At 38.7% G+C, this 20,365-nt stretch overlaps 2 long non-coding RNA genes across 2 annotated transcripts; both read right to left on the bottom strand.

Moving 5' to 3' along the window:
- Positions 1–4,970: 4,970 nt before the first annotated feature.
- On the bottom strand, positions 4,971–8,059 carry LOC310854142. The gene is made up of 3 exons (XR_014568869.1): positions 8,025–8,059; positions 6,733–6,763; positions 4,971–5,708 (listed from the first exon to the last, which is right to left on the bottom strand). It is a non-coding gene; the product is annotated as an uncharacterized lncRNA (long non-coding RNA).
- A 2,978-nt stretch (positions 8,060–11,037) lies between these two features.
- Positions 11,038–12,501, bottom strand: LOC310854072. The gene is made up of 3 exons (XR_014568854.1): positions 12,340–12,501; positions 12,244–12,276; positions 11,038–11,359 (listed from the first exon to the last, which is right to left on the bottom strand). It is a non-coding gene; the product is annotated as an uncharacterized lncRNA (long non-coding RNA).
- Between the last annotated feature and the right edge of the window lie 7,864 nt (positions 12,502–20,365).

Here is a 20,365-nt window from a genome sequence, read left to right as displayed (position 1 = left end):
GTTTCATGATTTCAATATGTCTGAGTCTGAATTCAAGATCATTTTTGTATCTGTGTTGAATGTTTTGTTTCTTTCTGAGTCTGAATTCAAGATCATTTTTGTATCTGTGTTGATAGATTCGTTTCATGTTTACAATATGTCTGAGTCTAAATTCATGATCATTTTTGTATCTGTGTTGATTGATTCGTTTCATGACTACAATATGTCTGAGTCTAAATTCATGATCATTTTTGTATCTGTGTTGAATGTTTTGTTTCTTTCTGAGTCTAAATTCATGATAATTTGTGTACCTGTGCTGACAGATTTGTTTCATTGTTTGCATATGTTTCATTTTAAATGCACTATCATTTGAAAAACGCTTGTTAATATACAACTTTTTTCTTTGTCTATACAATTCGCATTTAGTATACAAAGCCCTTTCTTTCAAGTTTTTGGTTTCCTTTCTCTGTACTGTTTTTTGTTGCTTTATGCCAGTTTTTGGTAATGCAAGTTTTTCACAAGTCCTCATAAACTTTCGTCTTTGCCCTTTGGGCAATTTTGACATGTGTGCTATCTGGTCCTTGCTCATTGTGAATTTGAAAGATTGTTCAGTCACAAACTTACAGGAAGTCATACTTTGAGAGGCTTCAGTGTGAGTTAAGTTAGTGTGTGGGGTTTCAAAATCTGCACTTGATAATTGATTGCAAGTGACATTACAATGTTGATGATCAACAGCAGACGTTATGTCAACCTCCGGTTCAGTCATAGGTGATAATAAAGCACTGTCATCAGTACACTCAATATTGCCGGTGTGAAAATACTGTTCTGCAATCCCATCAGACATTTCTGACAATGAATGTTTAGCCTGCCTGTTTGTGCTGTAGACATCTGTGTTTGATGTTGTTGGAATTTCTATTCCAGCTCGTGGTGACAGGTCAATGGAGTCGGCAATAGTAACATGACTGTTATCCAGGTTGTCACTGTGAAATCCTACAGGAATGAGTTCATACATGCATGTTGGTAACGTCTCAAACACCAGTTGGCACTCAATAATCCTGTTAATCATATCTTTCAACTTTGTGAATGTAAGCATTACAGCAGTGCCTAAGTGTTGATAATATTCAAGACATGGGAATCCATCAGGCCATCTAGAGTGTGGGTCAAAGAAACCAAATTGTCCTGATCTGTTCCTGAACACAGCAATTACTAAACCACTCATTACCAGCAATGCATAGTTCACGTCTTTTAGCAAACAGCTAAGTCCTGCTTCTAGATTTAGGCACTCTTCTGCATAATGAGATGGAGGGTCTCCAAAGGTTCCATACTGGGAAAGATCATGATGCTTTGTTACATGGTAGTCATGGTCGCGGGCAGACACTTTGTCCGGTAGTTCATCTGCAGCTAGATGAGTATGATCAACTTTATTCTTTGTTTTAGGTAACTGTCCCCCTTCGTGAGCTTGTAGATCGGCTGTTTTTTTTACTTTTGCATCTAACTGACGCTTGACCTTTGTGTACATGCGGTCGCCCTTTTGCAATACAAGGTCCAGGTTTGCTGTTGTAATGTGTTCTTCCTCATGAAGGAATGCCAGAAAAATTAGAGAACTACAGGCACACTGCTTATTCCTGGAAAAGACAAGGTATTTAGTGCTGTTTTGACTATGGGATGCTGCAACACTTGTCTCATCAGAATGGCCTTTGTGTTGAATACGGTTAGATGTTCCTGGCACATGTCTAACTTTAGGCACATGTTTGACAGCATCAGTGGAAGACATGTTCTGTAATGGTGTTTTATTGCTGTAGGGTGAACATTGTATTTGTTGACCTGCTGTGACATTGTCAGAAACATCTGTGTTTGATGTTGTTGGAATTTCTATTCCAGCTTGTGGTGACAGGTCAATGGAGTCGGCAATAGTAACATGACTGTTATCCAGGTTGTCACTGTGAAATCCTACAGGCATGAGTTCATACGTGCATGTTGGTAACGTCTCAAACATCAGGTGGCACAGAATAATCCTGTTAATCATATCTTTCAATGTTGTGAATGTAAGCATTACAGCAGTGCCTAAGTGTTGAGTTTCTTCATTATATGGTAGTCCATCAGGCCTTCTAGAGTGTGGGTCAAAAAAACCAAATTTTCCTGATCTGTTCCTGAACACAGCAATTACTAAACCACTCATTACCAGCAATGCATAGTTCACCTCTGTTAACAAACAGCTGAGTCCTGCTTCTAGATCTAGGTACTCTTCTGCATAATTAGATGGAGGGTCTCCGAATGTACCGTACCGGCGAACATGCTGTGTTACGTGGTAGTCATGGTCGAGGGCAGAAACTTTTCCCGGCAGTTCATCTGTAGCTAGATGAGTATGAGCAATTTTATTCTTTGTAGGTAACTGTTCCCCTTCGTGAGCTTGTAGATCGGATGTTTTTCTGACTTCTGCATCCAACTGTTGCTTGACCTCTGTGTACATGGTGTCGCCCTTTTGCAATACAAGGTCCAGGTTTTCTGCTGTAATGTCTTCTTTCTCATGAAGGATTGCCAGAAATGTTAGAGAACTACAGGCACACTGCTTATTCCTGGAAAATACATTGTAATCACTGCTGTTTTGACTATGGGATGCTGCAAGACGTGTCTCATCAGATTGGCCTTTGTGTTGAATACGGTATGACGTTCCTGGCACATGTCTAACTTTACACACCTGTTTGACAGCATCAGTGTAATACATCTTCTGTAATGGTGTTTTATTGCTGTGGGGAGCACATTGTATTTGTTGACGTGCTGTCACAATTGTATCCTTAACACAGTATGTGATGTTGTCAGAAAAACGCTCCTTAAGCTCCTGCTCACCCATGGGTCCTAAACGCTTTTTAAGCCAATGTGTCAAATTCTTAGATAAACAGTCTTTATGGCAATGCACTTTAGCATCCTTCTGCTCGCTCATAGGTGATACAGCACTGTCATCAATACACTTGCTCGTTTGATATTCTGTACATTGTTCTACAACCACATCAGACATTTCTGACAATGAATGTTTAGCCTGCCTGTTTGCATGGTGTGTGCTGTAGACATCTGTGTTTGATGTTGTTGGAATTTCTATTCCAGCTTGTGGTGACAGGTCAATGGAGTCGGCAATAGCAGCATGACTGTTATCCAGGTTGTCACTGTGAAATCCTACAGGCATGAGTTCATACTTGCATGTTGGTAACGTCTCAAACATCAGGTGGCACTCAATAATCCTGTTAATCATATCTTTCAATGTTGTGAATGTAATCATTACAGCAGTGCCTAAGTGTTGAGTATCTTCAGTATATGGTAATCCATCAGGCCGTCTAGAGTGTGGGTCAAAAAAACCAAATTTTCCTGATCGGTTCCTGAACACAGCAATTACTAAACCACTCATTACCAGCAATGCATAGTTCACCTCTGTTAACAAACAGCTAAGTCCTGCTTCTAGATCTAGGTACTCTTCTGCATAATGAGATGGAGGGTCTCCTAAGGTTCCATACTGGGAAAGATGCTTTGTTACATGGTACTGGTAGTCATCGTCGCGGGCAGACACTTTGTCCGGTAGTTCATCTGTAGCTAGATGAGTATGATCAACTTTATTCTTTGTTTTAGGTAACTGTCCCCCTTCGTGAGCTTGTAGATCGGCTGTTTTCTTTACTTTTGCATCTAACTGACACTTGACCTTTGTGTACATGCGGTCGCCCTTTTGCAATACAAGGTCCAGGTTTGCTGTTGTAATGTGTTCTTCCTCATGAAGGAATGCCAGAAATGTTATAGAACTACAGGCACACTGCTTATTCCTGGAAAATACATTGTATTTAGTGCTGTTTTGACTATGGGATGCTTTAACTCTTGTCTCGTCAGATTGGCCTTTGAGTTGAATATGAGATGTCCCCGACAGATGTCCAACTTCACTGTGACTAACCTGTTTGACAGCATCAGTGTAGTACATCGGTTTCACATCATTGCAGCTGTGGGGAACATGCATTTGTTGACCTGGTATCACATCGTCAGATAATTTCAACTTCACCCATCGTTGTTTTGTTGCTTGACTTCTTTTCCCTTTCCTCGGCATGGTAACGTTTTGTTCTTGTAGGCTATTTGTCACACTGGTAAACCTTAAATAATGCGTAAACGTTTGTGCTTTGCAATGTTTTTATGGTAACTTAATAGGGACTACGATATTCACAAATATATTCAGAGAATGTGATTGATACAGTAGGCTATAGTTCTCTAGCAACTTGTTATATAGACACCCAGAAAATTATGAAACAATTGTAATATAGGACCAGACGTCAACTGTAGTTTCGCAGAATTCTACGTAATATACCAGATGTGAGCTACTGAAAACCACAATGCAATCTCAATCACTGAGGGACATTCACTATAGTACCAAACAGAAGCAAGTGATTTCTCACACGTCCACTTTATCTCAACTTATAAACAATGTAGGCTACAACTGTATTACAGTTTGACTTAATAAGCAGTTTAGTTTAAAGAACTGTTCAAAAGAGGAAATGTGGTCAAGTTTGCAATTAATTTAAAAAAGACGGGCTGCATTTAACGCAATGTTAAGGATTAGTGCCCAGACAAATACCAGTCAATAATTAAATCAGTGTATCTATAAGGCAGTATAGACAGTTAATATAGATATGAACACTACCTTTGTAGATTTAGTATTTGATCAAAGATACAAATGTATACTTGGGAATGTGGAAATGACAGTTTTGTTTTGAACCAATGAAATGTTTCTCAAATGTTAGCACAAGCAACAAACCTTCAAGTAGTGCTGATTAAATATTCAGTGATGGCTTAACAATATAGTGATGATTAGGAGAATTATCTTGGTAGCCTAATGTATACACTTAATATAGCAGTTAGGCTACTTCAGTTGATGGACCGCTGTTCAATAGAGTGAAGGTCACAGGTCCACTTGTCAGAGCTGCAAATAGCTTAACTATCAAACTGAATTCTAAACAAGCCTATTGAACTACCATACATTTACTTTTACTCAAGTATATTTTACTATACAATGTATAAAGAAGCTGAACAATAAAGAGAGGTTGGCCTTGCTAGGAGTATACACTGTACTAATGTTAAGAGTATTTCTAAACAGTTTGTGAAATGTGTTTGCTTTGATGATCCTGGTCCAGTACGCAGTCCGGTCCTGGTTCAGTATGTAGAGTGCAGACACCAAGCTGATCGAGTTGAGGCTGCGTTCGGATCCAGATAGTTGATAGCCAGAAACAAATTATTTCAAACAATGAATGTATACGGTATGTATAAACTATCACTCAGGAATATGGAAATGGTGTTTAGGTGGATGGATGTTTAACCAAAACAAAAGGTGAATAAACAAAGATGGCTCAAAGGTGTGGCAATACAAATGTCTCAAAAAGCTGTATCCAAGGTTTCATATCAGGGTTGCATCAAAAGTTGTATCAAGTTTCATATCAGGGTTGCATCAAAAGTTGTATCAAGTTGCGTTTCAGGGTTGCATCAAAACTTGTATCAAGTTGCGTTTAGGGTTGCGTATAAGGGATTGCTTAAGGGAGCAGAGCAAGATCTCTCAGAGTTGCTCCCAACTCTGAGACTTCTCTGGGCGAGAGAGAGAAAAGGTAGAGACAAAAGACAGAGAGGCAGGGAGATAGCAGGGTTTGGGGTGTTGGATTAAGAGAAAAACAGGATCCACTGGAACCCAGGGTTCACTGCGCAAGGTTTACCTGAAAGAAAGAATATTCATAGTCACATTTATACAAGTATATCAGTAACATAAATGCATAACGCTGCTGTCGGGAAGAAACCTCGTGTTGTTTGCTAAAGCAACTAACTCGACCTCTCCTGGAATATATAAAGTTACAACACGAACCTTGCTAGCATAAACAGTTTACAAAATCTCATTGCTTATACATCTTTCTTTGAGATTTACAATTAAAAATCTGATCTTTTGAAAATCATGATTGGAGCAGATTTCCGATCACCTGATCAGGTCAACCCTAGTTATTACAATGTTTATTTGCAGCAATTTGGCTAGCTGTTCTGAATCTTCCCCACAGGATTAATAAGCCTTATGTAGTCAGTTACTGTACTGTATAGAATATGCAATTGCTAATTACATCAACCATAGTATTCAATATTTAAAGTATAATGTGTGTTCCATCGTACAACAGCAGTGTGTGCTGCAAATAGCAGTTCTACAAGCTCACAACATGGCCATCTGGTTATCAGAAGGTCACCACTTTGGGCCGATTCATACTCCTATTTTACCGCTGTTTCGGCGCTGTAGTGCCGAAATGATTTCGGCTCGTCATAAATTTTCAGTAGCACCGAAGAGCCGACTTTAGGACGGTACCCCCCCCCCCCCCAAACCTCAAATGACGTCACATTGTAGGCTCTACAGCGCCGAACCGACTTTTATTCGGCTCTAAAATAGGAGTATGAATCGGCCCTTTGTCTCCTGGTCCTAGTCTGTCAAAGGGTCCCCAACTAAAACATCTGCCCCCTCCACCATAAACAAGTATTTAAAAAAATAAGCTATATCTAAAGCTATAAATCTACAATTCCACATGTCACGTTGTGAGCTTGTCGATCTGCTATTTTTATTAACCATACAGGGCTTAAGTGGTTAACATGTTTGTTAAAGGTGTGTGTGTAATATCACTTCCTGTACCGTTAGTGCTTATATTCAAGTCTTATATTCAACTTGAACTTGTCAATATATTGTCAGTGTTTTTAACTAATACTTACTCAAGAGTAACTCAACAGCAACCAGCTTTGTCTGCAGAATGAAAAGTAGAGACAATCACCAATGAACATTTATCTCAGTACATCCATACTTTATCCATTATTTTTTTCATGTGGGTAATTGCTCCCATCCCAGAACGTTGCACATCACCGCAATATACAGAGTAAAGGTCCCTGCACATTTCTAACTAAAGGGCTTACATTGTAACAGCTTGCATTTAATCATTCTGGTCCAATTTAAAGGACCATATCCTCTGAGACACAGAGTGGGTAGACAGAAATGGTGTCATCTTATGAGGATTAGTGAGGACCACTGTAAGATACAGTAGGTTGACAGGTGGTCATTTATGGCAATGGTTCTCAAAGTGGGGTGGAAACACCCAGGGTTCCTTGAGGGGGTTCCCAGCTAAAATAGTTAATGTAGCATCTAAATCAATGTAAGCACTTCAACATACATATATTATTTGGCTATTTGAAAATAGCAATGAGCATACATATCTGCTTAAAAAAAAGAAAATAAAAACATGTTCCTGACAACATATTTTCACACTTAGTGACCTAGTTCATCTCCTAGAGACGTAGAATACTAAATAATCATTGAAAATGCTGAAACTGGACTAAAGCCAATTGAGTCATTTATATTTGGTTGAGGTGGATTATGCAAACAACATCCACTAGATGGCACTGTGGATTCACATACCATGCTTTACAAGTTTTTTTGCACATAAACTCAGAGATGTTACTGAACATGATAATCTAGCTTGATACAGCAAAACATAACAATGGTCAAAGAATGTTCTGTTAACATGCTCTACTGAATGATTTAGATTCCTTGTTCTACATTAAAAAATGGTCAATGTATTATCTTGGCATCACTGCCTTTTATCACTGACAGACAATTCAGCAGTTTGGTAGAGCATGTTTATAGACAGAAATAAAATCCTACTTATAGAACCATTTCACATATATATATTGAATTATTTTTTTTGTCATTATAATATAACAATGAATTAGAAGAAGTTGTATTTATTCATAGCAAATAGGCCTAGTAGTTTTTCGTTTAGGCTACTTTAGATTGCACATTTACCACAAAGTGACATATCTACTGTTGGTAGAGGCTTATATATTATACGAATTGGTGGGTATGATTGTTGTCATTATTGCCTAAAGTTTTGACTTATTTATACAAAACAGATTTAAATCTGGATGTGGCACAGATCTGATTCAGGCTGGATTTGCCTGCCAGTCTGAACACACAGATGGGACAGCATTAAGCTGATACAGTAAATACTTACTCAGGTGTAGGTAGGGTCAGGATGTAGTTTAAACTGCAGAATGAAGGACATGACATGCAAAAATTAATCAGTTGTTTGTGTACAATATGAAGTAAAAAGTATACCGGTAGTCATACTTTCACTTTAATAGGCCGAGCAAAATATTGGTTGACATTTATTGGCATTTGGTGAAAAAAAAAAGTTCCGCGGGGGGGGTCCGCGATAGTCTGCGTGGGGGTCCGCGCCTCCGCGGACCCTAACGCAGATCATGGTGCCATCATTCATGCATCAAAACAAACTCTAGTCTAGGGACGTGCTTTGACGGTTGCCACATTTCGTGACAGAGAGAAACAAGCAACCAGGCCTATGAAAAGGTTAACAGGCCAGATAAAGACAGAAAATCCGAAGAATATTGCAACTATAGACAGTGCTGACTGTCAAACATCATTGTCCAATGTTGTTTTAGAGCAGTGGTTCTTAAACATTTTCATCTCAAGGACCACCAATATTTTAAAGAAACTTTACAGATAAACAAGTCGAAAGTAGCTTATAATGACTAGACTTGGCAACACTGAACGGTTCCACAAGCTCACAATATGAAATATAAGGTATTAATAAATTGTATTGTTAATATCCATAATTAGGGCACCTGCTCTAATGGGCCACCTGGCCTGAGAAACGCGTTCTCAGGGACTTACTCAGGCAAAGAAGTTATTTTTTTTAAAGCATATCCATCATTGCCCTAGGACAAAAAAGATAATAATCTTGCTACCCATCCTTCCCACGAATGAATAAAATAAAATAAATCCCCACCTACTAAAAATGACCAGTATTATTTTGCATGGCCATACAATAGAAAAGTATTGGCATAAATATACTTATAGTACCAAAAGCAAAATTGTTTCAAAGTATGTGTCAAAGTAAATAGAAAACAGCCAAATCGAAAATAGCTTATCTACAAGCTCTTGTCAACTAGCCGTGATGCAAGCTATACTTTATTAATAATAATAATAATAATGTTTCAGCAAAGTAACGTAATTGTTAAGCCAATAAAAGACAACATGACACCATGAAGATAATTATTAAATTAACGATTATTATGTTTCAGCTCACACAAAAAATACATCGGCTTACTTTACTTACGTAAAGTTAGTAGTCACCAGGGGAGAGGGGGGGAAGGAGGACAGGAAAAGGTTAGATTGATCTCAAACCACAATGTTGTTTTTAAGCATCATGCCAACAAATATCTACAAGGTCACAGCTATCACTAATGTAATGCAACATATAGGCTTCAGTGTATGATTGAAGTAGCTTAAATTAGCTGGCTACACTATTTCTGTACAACAAATGACGAATTGTGTAATAAGTTCATAGAAACTGACTGACGGACGCACAGCACGTTCAAAATACAACATTCATGATTTCACGATAGATTCCAGCGGTGTTAATAGCAAATCATAGCGGTTAGATAGCTACAAAAAAAACAGTAAACTTCTTCGGGCAATGCGGTAAGCGCTCGGGCCTAATAGCTTCCTAGCCTGTTCACTATAGCTTTATGTTAGCACATAAATTAGCCTGGCCAACATAGCCCGATAGCATGATTAAAACGTAAATAAACGAACGCATAAAGGCACGTAATGGTGCCGCGGTGTGTTGTTTAACAGAGTGATGAACAGGTGTAAACGCAATTTGTGCATTTAGTTAATAAATTGAAATAACCTGTAGTGTATGATCACAGCGCGACCTACCTATTTCGGAAGAGGAAGTGAGTGTCAGCGTGTAGAGTAGGCACGGTTTGATCTCGCTGCATTGCTCCTCTGGCTGGAACTATCCCATTGAGTTAGATTGAGCACTTCCGCATTTCATTGTTACAATGGGAGTCATGACTCAACGCTAGTGTCTCTTACTATATATTTATGTCTCTTTGATAAAATGTAAAGATTACATTTTAATGTTGGATGTGGGAAGGTTATCCAGATCTCTGGATTCAAGATAATTACAATTATTTTATTAAGACATAATGGTTGAAAAAGTACTACGTTTTATTATTGAATATCAATAATAATCCAAAATTACTACCGTTACTGAACTATTCTGTTTCAGTAAAAAAGTCCGGAATTCAAAATATAGGCTACCTCAATAAAAGTGCACTCGTATTGGTATCAAAATGTACTTAACATACTGTCAAAGGTAGAAAGTACTCACGGTCAAATAAATGCAGTAGAAATACAATATTGGGATCTGAGATGTACTGCAGTGGAAGTAAAAGTACAGGCCTATTTATTGGAAATAGTACAAATTACCTCAAAATTGTAATAAGCCTACACCTACAGTACATTGGTAAATGTACTTAGTTATTTTCCACCACTGTATATATTTTTGAAAAGCAAAACATCTTTGAGCTCTCATTTCTTTATTTTTATCTTTAGTACATAGCATGCTGAACTTAATGAATTCAAGGTTAAATAAATACGTATACTTTATACTACTGGATTGTTCAAATAAACCGTACATTACCTGTTAAAACTGCGGGACATTGAGACTATAAGGTGTACATAATTGCATTAAAATAGTTCAAATGACAGCATTCTGATTATTTATGCATTGCTGCCACCTGCTGGCCGTCTACCGGTAATCCACAATAAGAGCTAGAACTTGACAACGGTATTAAACAAGTTGACGTTAAACATCAAATATATCATTTTCAGATGAATTACAGATTAATCATTTGATGAATTTGCCATCTAGCTTGTGGAGCTGACAACCAATTTTACCCACCTCTTTACATAAAAACCTGATATGCTTCCAACTATGAACATAATCATGTGTGGTCTTGTATTGTAACACCATTTCGCTATACAAGACCATGTAGAGACCATTCAGACCATTCATAGAGACCATTCAGACCATGTATGGCCTGGCCTCCATTCACTCTAGGAGCTTGTATATCAAACACTACCATACATAATACTGACTGTCAGTACAATAATGTTTAATTTCACCTTGATGTGTAATTATCTAATTACCTAGATTTGAATATCCTATGCAAGTACTAGGCTGTGAAAATACATCCTGTCAACATACCTGGGTTACTCTTCTGAACAACCCTAATCACAAATATCATGTTTGTACACCAGTGAAAGATGACCCTGAGCATGTATACATGTCGGACAGAAACCCTGTAGAGATCAAAACATGTGACATTGCGACACAATTTGAGCTTGTAGAAGAGGTATCTTTTCCTGGCATGGCGAGGGAAGCTGATGTTGACGTTTCCAGGGAAAAGCAGGCTCTTGTAGGATGTTGGGGAGATGGTAAAAGTGATGCCATCTGCCTGCCAACAGCAACCATGGCTCCTAGAATAAATGTTTTTTGTCATGTCAATCTCTTCACACAGGCAGACAGATACAGAAATCTCCATACGGGACACAGACAGATGGTTAAAACAGGTATTGCATACTAGGTTCCCAACTAGCATCGTTCCCAGCTAGGCTGGTGGCCAAGGGGCACAGGTCTAATATACAATAAATAATGACAATAATGATTTGAAATAACAACAGGTGGCTGAACTTGTAAATATACTGCTAACTATTTTCTAATTAGCCCTTCGTTAAGTCCCTCCCCAACCAGTCCTTGTCCAATAGGTACGTTAGAAAAGAGGAGACATGGCAAATCCTCAATTGTTTACATTAGGGGTCGGCAACCTTTTTGACATGAAGTGCCAGGTTTTAATTTTTTTTTAATAGTTTCTTAGTAGTTACATACAATATTATTATCACTCCACATCAAACTGTAACATTTCCATAGGCTCTAAAACTTGTGCCATATTATTGTCTTTTGTAATATTTTCTTTCACATCAGGATGTAATGATCATTGGACTCGGAGAGAAATAATCTTCCAAACGCAGTCTCTCCCCAGTCAGTGTGAGGAGTCTGAATGAATGCAGAAGTATGTGCAGGACGTAATGTGTTTATAGATGCAGTTTAACTGGCTATTTAATTAATACTGCGAATTAATACTGCCAAGTCACACGCCAGAAAATAAATAAAATAAATAAATGCCCAAACCTTTAAATGTAACAAACAAACAAACAATAATAGATACAGCATTTTTCCATTACTAAAATGTTGTAACATTTTCATTGTTTCACTAGCATAACTTATAACTACTACTCAGGTGTTTTCAATGTATACATTCCCTGCACCAGCTCTCAATGGGGTGTTCAGGTCACACACACACCTTCTCTAAGGCCTCTCGGACCACCCGCTCTGTCTCTCTTGTTTTGCTTCATCACGTCCTTGGTGTACTTGAGCAGGGTGTGAGGCGACCCCCCACTGGCGTTCTTGGTCTGCGTCGAGGCCGACAGCTTCTCAGGCTGCTGTATTGGGTACGAGGAGACGTGCTCTCCTGGCTGGGGATCACTGCTTCCATGTCAGGCTCTGGATCCTTGGTGTGAAACACAACAGAAATGTAGTGGAAATCTGCTCCATGTGTGTGCATGTGTTTGTTTATATCCATACATTTAATCACCCTACTACAGGCAAGACTTTTAAAGTCAAGGGCATTATCAGCTGTACGACAATTAATGTGGTCTATATGCTTAAGTGTGTGTGTGGGCTTGCCTACATAGGCAAAACTCTAAGACCCCTTAAAACCAGAATTTCTGAACATAGGAGTGACATAAGAAACAAAAATTTCAAAAATCCTCTAGCCCTACATTTCCACCAAGCCCAACATTGTATTTCCTCCTTGAGGTATATTGGTATTGAAAGGGTCCAACTGCCACCTAGGGGTGGAGACATTGATGTCCTACTCCTTCAGCGTGAAACTTTTTGGATGTCAACCCTCAATACTGTTAATAAGGGCTTGAATGAGTCTTTCGACATCAGACCATTCCTATAATTGTACATTTATTATGAGTCTCTCAATCCAGTATACCTTTGAGTACATTTGTGGTGAATTTATCCCCCTTTTTACTTGAAGGTTTTTAACATGATTTTAACTCTTGCAGTAGTACAGTGTGCATGCCCCACACTCTATTATGTTTAGGCACTCACCTGTTGTACTATTTGTATCTCACATGTTCTCTTTCTTATCTGTAGGTTGTCGGATGATGTACTCTGATGGAGTGCCCCTCCTGAAGAACTACTAGTCCTCATCCTCATTTGTTCTCAGCATCGGACACAATTGGTGATAATTAAAGTAATGGTCTCAGCTTCCTCACTAGGAGCTTTGGGACTTTATCCCTTTTTTATTTTCAACATCAAACAATTAACAAATGAGTCATCTGGAATTTCAAATAAGATTTTTGTTATCCATGACAATCTTTTTGTGTCCTATCCTGAAATCAATGTGTATTATTGTGCTTAAATATTGCATATTGTGTACACATTCTGTACCTGTTGTATTTTTGTATTTGTGTATATTTAAACCTGTCATGTTTATTATTAGTATTGTGACATTGGAAACTGGCTAATTGGTTTGGGCTTAGGTGGCATGAGTCACCACCCATCGTTAGAGCCAATCAGTTGTACCCCTTCCTGTATATAGGTACACACCCATTCCCTGTCACACTATTCCTGAAGAAGATCCTAAGGGATCGAAACGTTGAATCAAATAAACCAGTGTAGCTGAGTTTTTCATACCAGTGTTGCAGACTCTATTTTTTCTATTGTACTGCCTTTTGTCTAGCACCTGGGCTAGAGTGGAGGTGCATGCTCTATTTCCTTTGTTTATATCCATAACTTCAATTTGGAGTAAATCATTTTCTAGATCAGTCGACAAAGTTTTCACATTAAGTAATAACATATTTCTTAACTTGTTCTGCTTAAGTAGTTTACATGAGTTTGAGCTGTAAGACACATGGTCATATATATGACAGCTGGTTGATTGGAACGGCTCTTCTTAGCTTCTTCTTAGTTCCTGGCTGCCTTTGAGCTGGACAACACAACACAACACGCAGTGGATGGGTCTGTCTGATCCATGACAGTAAACAGTTTACAATTGATGAATATGATGGACAGCTGTCAAAGTAATTTGAAGGGATAATTAGTTTGGGGAGATATTTCCCACTTATCCAGAGTGAGAAAAATGAATGGTTGCCTCTGCGTGCTGATTTGAAGTAAGTTTGGTTAACCTCATTTCTGAATCTTTATACCATCAAACGTTCAGGAATGTGTATAGGCTACCGTCAAATAGTACTATAGCTGAGGGAAACATTTTAGTGTTAAAGAGCTAAAATAAGTACAAAGAAGGAGGAGGTGTTGCGGGCTGAATACATTGATAGTATACCACCTGCCATACCTCCCTCTATGGATAAAGACCTCCCATCTTTTATCTATCCTATCCGGTGAAATCCTACCTAAGACACTGCAGCAACTTTTCTACTGTCAATATCATAAAGAACAGAGGAAGGTTAATGTATGGCAGATTACGAGTGGTGAATATTGCTTGCAATCTCACGATAGATATATCAAGATACAGAGGCCATGATACGATAACATATATATATATATATATATATATATCGATATATCTCGATTAACGGTTTATTCAAAATAATGACCATGTTGCACAAATACAATAAAGCACTTTCAGGCCCACAGAGAATTAAAATAAATGTCTAAACATCCTAACAAGGGGTCTGGGAAGGGACTGCATTTCAACTCCCAAAGAGGGCTTTGATAACGTTAAACAGAGGTACGTTTGGCAACACTGCGTCACCCAAATAATTTATTGCCATATCGATAGAGCAGCCTCTCGATTGATTCACCTATTGTCCAGATTCTTCATCGATAAATTGAATGCACCACTATATATTACCCTTCAAAACCTCCCTCTCTAGGGATTAAGACCTCCATCGTTTAACCCATACCTATTCAACAAAGTGACTCTAGCAACATTTCTACTGTCCGCCTCATTAAAGAACAGACACAGGTAGTGTATGGTACATTCTCGAACTACTACTTTATGCATCTTTGCAAGCTGTGTCTATTGGAGGGTGGATTAACTTGTAGGGCACTGGGATAGACTCCCTCACTCTGGCTGATATTGACAATAAGCCTCTCTGATTTACGTGACTTCAAATGAATGACATTACAATTACTATATAATAGTTATATTTAATACTATGTACCTCAATGGCCAGGTTGTGGAGTACAGGGCAGCGCTGTTCTGATTGATGAGCACGTCAGAACAGTCGGCTGGATTGTGGGCCAGATCTGCTCATAATGAAGGTTTGGTGAGATGACAGTTTCACCCCAGAGCAAAATGGTGTCCTCGTCTCCATTCTGTAATCAGAGAAAGATTTAAAAGAACCAATTCAACATGTGCAGACAAGTGCAGAACACAACACAAATCTGAAGTGAAAAGTTTAACCATCCACTTTCAAAGTTATGGAAATTAACTTAATGAAAGATAATCAATCATTGCACACATGTGTTAATCTGTACTTAATCTATATCTATGTGATTTTTTTTAAAGCAATGTAATACAACAGTGTACATTATACCCACCAATATCATTTTAGGCTCAAGATATATTTATTCTACTGTTTAGACATTATACTAGTTAGTAGTATAATGTCTACTCTATATAGTGTATATTGACAACATAATTATGATGTCCATGTGTTTTTTTTTACTGTGATGGCTACAACATAACTTTACAATGACAAACAATGCTAATACTACCAATAATTGAGACATTTTACAGCATTAATGCGATACATACACTTTACGTTTTTCTACCATATTAATGTTACGATAACTAGGCTTGAAACATGACAGTTATGACGCAACATGTTACATAGCCGGTATATAGCCCTGCAACATGAATATGGTAACGTGCTTTACAACATTAACGTCTACAATACATGAACGTTCATATTTCAAATATAACTGCTCACCCTATGGTCACGAATGTTACAATTGTGTTCGGGCATACGCACCCGTATCTTGCGTATTGTTCGATAAAAATGATCGGTGGCCAATCTGATTTCATCATTTGCTTTCAACTACGCGACCCTAAGAGCCGGTGTATTGCAATCAGATTATAATAAACATTATAATTCCTCTATGAGTAAAATGGCAGGCGATTAGATTAAACAAGATTAATAACAATCCGAGCAGCCCTAGCCCTAAGCACTGCGTCCATATCATAGACTGTATTAGATCGATGTGTTGTTTTGGTCACAAGGATATCTTCCGGTTCAAGGTTCAAATATTTGATATAGGTGAAGTACTTTCATTGATGAAGTGCTGCCACCTGCTGGACTTTGTACTTCATTGACTGATATTCCAAAACACATATTTCCTTTGAACGATTAAACACAGACTAGCAGAAATGTTTAAAAATACAAGTTAAACTTTGAGCATTAAATATAGCGTTTTAAACCGTTTATATTATGTTTTTATTTTATTTTGCATAGTACTGTAATGTTGTATTTCATTAAAGTTAAATTATTCAATGAATCAACCAACACACACACATACGCACGCGCGCGCGCACACAAACGCACGCACGCGCCATAAGCTTGACATGCATGGCTAAAAGCTGCCAAATGTAAAAGGATGAGCTGGTTAGGCCAGTCTAGAATGTATGGCCCTATATACCAATGAAGTGGGCTCAAAGATAATTGAAGTAACAAATTCATTGATGACGAAATGTTACCATGCAATCGATAATTAAACTTTGCAAGAATTGGTCGGTGACACATCAAAAACGACTTTGTCAAATGGCCCATATAGGCTACCCAAATAAATTGTGTTTAAATGTACCCATTCTGTTACTGTACTTCAATCAATCAATCCGATCGATCCCCACCATTATGTATGGCCTCGGAGCAGCCCCTACTGATTTTATTTAATTGGCATAATATGCATATGCATATGATGCATTTCATTGATAATTTAAACTCTTAACCTTATCAACACATTTGTTAAAAACCAAAATTGAATAAACAGAACATTTAAAAAAAAAACCTTATCAACACAAATCAAGGATTAACGAGGGATTGGCTTGAAAATACATTATATATTTTATAGCAGCCTATAGCATCCTATCTATTTTATTTTAACCATAATGAAATACAGAATAGCAGAAATGTTTAAATAATACAAGTTAAACCATATAGGCCTACTGTAATTTTGTATGTCATTGTTCCCCATGCATTCAATATGAATGACTCCAAATTATAATTATAAACAATTAACTCATAGCTTTGTTGTGTTTAAAATCCTCTTAGCAGAACATGTACTTTCTTGTGCTTTTTTCTGTTAAATAAAGTTAATAAAGTATTCAATGAATCAAGCAAGTCTGTATATGCTAATAAAACAGTGAAAGCTAACCATTTTAGTTGCTCATTTCTTTCCTGAAACAATGTGTGAGTCTTGGATGGAATAAAAGAAGTATTGTAGTTGAACATATATTTATTATAAAACACAGAAAAAAGGAAACATTGGAACAAATGTAAAAAAATAGAAAAAATAGAAAAAATGATTTTGAAATCAAATGTCTTTGACCGACGTCTCTACGGGCCCCTCTCCTTGCCAGCTTCCGAGAAACTGTCCCCCCAGCACCTCGTCGCCATCGTCGAACAGAAGCTCCATTCCGTCCTGACTGCAGGCCCGCACCTCCACCCCATCAGCTGTCTGTTCGACGACGACGGCGCGTGGGTAGGTGATTTCCCCGGGGGGGAACAGTTTCTCGAACGCTGGCAAGGAGACGGTCACCACGTGGTCATCGTCCAAGAGCAGCTCCATTTCCCCGCTGGCCAGCTTCATCGCCCCAAGGAGCTGATACTCCTTCGGCAGCTCCGGCTCCACAACCTGTTGACATCAAACATTGTTTTCAGTCATTCGTTTAACATATAATGCATACATGTAGCAAAGACCTTTCACTACGGCTAATGTTAAAATATTACACATTACAATATTGCAAATGAAATTACACAATACAGTTACAAACAGTAGCCTAATTTGTATGGACAGTAGTAGGCTTACCTCAGTTTTTGTGAATGCGGTCGAGCCGAGGGTGCCATACTTCACGGTCAGGTGGCTGAAGCTCACTAGCTGTCCGTTTTTCAGGTGCGGGAGAAGGACGGCCTCTCGCCACAGCTGGACCGTGGCCTCAACTCCTTTCTGCAATGACGGAATCACATGGCGTTAACAGTATGAATTTACTAACAACGTTAATGTGCATTAAACAGATCTTGCAGGATATTAACTATTTCACAGAGTTGGAAGTGAACATTGAAAGACAAACAGGCTATACTAAATTATAAAACGCACCTCATTTATTTTGATGTTCTGCCTGGGAACAGGCATTCCCTTCTCTGGTTGGTGTTTGCGCACCGGCTCCATCTGTGGAAGAAATGAGAAGAAATTATATCCCCATTCATATATTTATTGCATGATTATAGTATTTATACTGCATATTTGTACGGTGTATGCCTATATTGGAGTACATGTTAACTTATTAGTTACTCTTTTGGGTACACCATCCAACATTCCGACTGTTATAATAATATAATAAAGGTCGACTTACATCAGTAATGTAGCCTTGGACAGTGACGAGCCGGCCTGCACCCGCTGTGCCAATGTTGGCCAGGGACATCGCCTTGGAGGGGGGGTTGATGAGGGCCTCGCATCGCGCCTCTACGGCCTCTTCGATGTCCAGAGGCGATGTTGCGTAGAACCCGGTGTCTCCCCAGCACTGCAGCAGCCCGTGCGCAGTGACCCGGTAATTGCGAATCATGTAGGTCGTGCCCGCCTTCACCCTGGGGGCCTGCTTTTCAAAAAGCACCATCTTGGCGATGGTCACGCCGTCCGTGAAGGCCACGCACAGGTTGGTGGAGGAGAGGGCAGTCTTAATGCCCCCTTCACAGTCCCAGTCCCACTCCCGGACAACGAGGCTCTCACGGGCCGCTGCAGCCTTCAGTTTGATGGTGGGGTGGCGCTGGAGCTGGTATGGCGATGAATCTGATGCAGATGCAGTGCAGGTCCCGCTGTTTAGAATGCTCTGCAAATCCATTTCTGAAAACACACAAACAAGATGAATTAATTCACCAAATGAGCGTATTAATATAGTGTGATTATAAAAGAAAGGAAAGAAAGAAAAACGTTTACAAAAGTCAGGTGCCCATATAGATGTTCAACAGGTTTCTTCTTATAATGAATAAACACAAACCTGCGATATGCGTGTGTCTAGCAGTTGCTTCTCCGTCAGATTGAGCAGAACTTCGTCTTCAGGCAAGCAACAGAATGAGTGAAACGTGGCTTTATATATGTTAGGTTAAAGCATAGGCAGGTGCAGAAGATATAAGGTTAGGTTGACCTAACCTATGTTATTGTAGTCTCTCTTTGAACACGTTCGGAGTCCCACGGTCACAATACAACAACAACCATATAGAATTTGTAAATGTTGTTGTAGCCTATCTGGGAACTTTTCTTAACCCTTGAGGGGGTCATGTCGATCAATGTGATCGCTTTAAAATGAAAATCATCATCATAATGTGTCAAAGTGAATTGGAGTATAGGCCTATAACAAATTCATTGATAATCAAATGTTATACCAATAGATAATAAAACTTTGGGTCGGTGACACAGCAAAAACGAATTTGTATGAAATTTGGCAAATAACTTCATGTGCTATCCTTTATAGCACACCTTTTTGACTTGAGAGCTACTTTTAAAATGCCCAGTTTCAATTTATCAATTTCATTGCAATCAAGTGGTAACTATCATGTCATGCTTTCAAGCGACACAAAACTACACACAGTGTGCTGATTCTGAACATACACATATCTCTTGGCCCTATCATCTAAGTTAAACTCCAACACCTTTGTTTTACTTGTAGCTCAGGTGATACATTCAGACCATATATGTATGGCCTCCATTCACACGCTATATGTTTGTTTCCAGGCAAACAATGTGCTATCCTTATAAAATGCCTCCACCATGCAGTCCACCAATTTGCTGACCCACAAGTCTGGGGTGAGCGAAATATATATCCTAATCCAAACTGAGTGGCAGATTCCCATGCTTTCCAGTCTAACCATTAAGGGAACACCTGCCTTTGAAAGAGACATGAAAGAGGCCGCGCAAATCAAAATGAAGAATTAATGTAAACACTTCGGGGATCCCACGGCACAAAATACAACAACCATACAACCTAACCTATGTTATTGTATAGCCTCTCTTTGAAGTTAAGTGTTTAGTGTGTGTGTGTGTATGTGTGTGTGTGTGTGTGTGTGTGTGTGTGTGTGTGTGTGTGTGTGTGTGTGTGTGTGTGTGTGTGTGTGTGTGTGTGTGTGTGTGTGTGTGTGTGTGTGTGTGTGTGTGTGAAAAAAACGAATTTGTAT

Source organism: Protomyctophum parallelum (assembly GCF_964188405.1).
Source record: "Protomyctophum parallelum genome assembly, chromosome: 23".
NCBI classification, from domain to species: domain Eukaryota; kingdom Metazoa; phylum Chordata; class Actinopteri; order Myctophiformes; family Myctophidae; genus Protomyctophum; species Protomyctophum parallelum.
This window is presented reverse-complemented; position numbering and strand designations above follow the sequence as displayed.